Source organism: Atta colombica, unplaced genomic scaffold, assembly GCF_001594045.1.
Source record: "Atta colombica isolate Treedump-2 unplaced genomic scaffold, Acol1.0 scaffold125, whole genome shotgun sequence".
NCBI classification, from domain to species: domain Eukaryota; kingdom Metazoa; phylum Arthropoda; class Insecta; order Hymenoptera; family Formicidae; genus Atta; species Atta colombica.
This window is the reverse complement of record NW_017259212.1, coordinates 1,034,888-1,036,872: the sequence shown is the minus strand read 5'-3', so window position 1 is coordinate 1,036,872 and position 1,985 is coordinate 1,034,888. Positions and strand designations below refer to the sequence as shown.

Genomic DNA, 1,985 nt, shown 5'->3' with positions numbered 1-1,985 from the left:
TTTAATGCAATATTTTAAAATATTTTGCAAATATTTACAAAATATTTCTGGAATATTTTATTAAAATATTTAAAAAAATAATTCACATAAAATATTTTACATTATTTGAGCAGTTTTCTGTTATTTGATTGCAAATGTAAAATTCTTTAATAGTCTTGCTCTTTCTTATTAGGTGTAAACGTAAATCAATCATGTCAAAAAATCTTAACTACAATTGCAAAACTATTTTTTTGCTGAACGGTTATATTCTATCGATCGCGGGCATGTGATCGTCGCGGATTTGTTTTTTCCGAATAAAATCACGCATTGCGCTAGGTATTATATTCTCAGTTTTCTCGTATAACGAAGCCATTGTACATACATATTGTACATACAGCATATAGTAGTTATGTACCCCCAGTAACACGACGCTTTATCGCATTAATGTATCGATTGTTATAAATTCTATGCTTCTTATTGTGTACAATAAATGATTAATAAAATATATAATTTTATGCATTAATAAATGGTTATAAACTTTTTGCGCTGAAATAATACGCACGGTGAAAGTCGGAATAAATTTTATATTAATCGATGTATTTTTTTATTAATGTTTAATTAGTGTTATGAAATATTAAATAATTTTATTTTTCAGTAATATTTTTAAACATTATTTTTTCTCTTTGTTGTGATGAACAATATTAATTAAATATCTTTAGACTTTATAATAATGAATTTTGTAAATACCGCGATAAGAATTTTCATAATATACTTTTATAAAATTTTATGCACTCTCTCTCTCTCTCTCTCTCTCTCTCTCTCTCTCTCTCCCTTCCCCCCTCTCTCTTCTCCTCCCCCCCTCTCTCTCTCTCTATAAATAAGCAACATCTACAGTACTGTTGTTGAGTGTAAAATTCATTAAAATAAGTAATTACGTATTGTGGAAGTCGCGTGCACGAGCGTATTTATTTGTATGAAGTCGATGATATGTTTCATTTACTTCATATCATAGGAATTTATTTTTTCATATCGGTTGCGACAATCGCAATTAATTTTACCGCATTAACAGTTCCCTTTTACATTCATAGCGATTGTAATAATAGTAGTAGATTGTAATAATAGTACTTTTCTATTTGCTTTAAAATATATCCTAATTTTGACAATAAATTTTATATTTCTTTTTTTGGAACTGCTTATGCATTACATTTATAGACATTACATTATATGTTCAACACGCGGATATATATATGTCTCTTTGCATTTCATTTCAGGAAGTATTTCTCGGTTGAATCACTTAACGTAGTATCGATTTAATTCAGTACAGTATCAACATGAAAACTCAAACTTAGCGACATAACTTGACTTGCATGAAACCCAAACTTTTATTTGACTATCGACTCTTAAATAGAACTCCAACTCAGGCAGATATGATCTTCCGAGAGGAAGAAACTTTACAGTCGCGAAGAGCTACGACCCAGAAGCATAAAGTTGAAATTTTATGCGAAGATTCTTCTTCGCGGTATTATATGCCGGCCAAATTTCATTTGAGTGTTTGCACAGAGTACAGAAACTGGTGTGGAGTTTTCGGCTTTGTGGCGCTAGTTCTAAAGCCACGGTAGTATATCACGTTCCAAGCTTTCTAAGCTTCCGTGAATGGCGCGGAATTGACCTACAGAAGCTGTCTTTCTATGAATTTTCCATCTCCATACATTGGACACATTCTGTAGGGTAATTCCGGTATATACCCTGCACCTCAAAAACTTAATTTATTAAGTATTATTTATTATGTTTAAAGTAAACGAACTATATCAGTAAAAACTTGGTACTGTCTATTATGAAAAAAATATTAGAAATCCGAAATATTTATTTTTCATATTAAAAAATAAACTTTTTGAAACCCTTACATTATTGCCATATATCCCATAAGGGTGGGATATATGGCTACTCATAAGGGGAGAGAGATGTATGTATGGCTCATAAAAAATTTACAAATAATGCATATAAAT

At 30.2% G+C, this 1,985-nt stretch overlaps 1 protein-coding gene across 1 annotated transcript in view; it reads left to right on the top strand.

Annotated features, from left to right (window-relative positions):
• Nucleotides 1-1,985, top strand: part of LOC108694864 (protein slit) — a 343,987-nt gene that overhangs the window by 336,741 nt on the left and 5,261 nt on the right. The window lies entirely within an intron of this gene.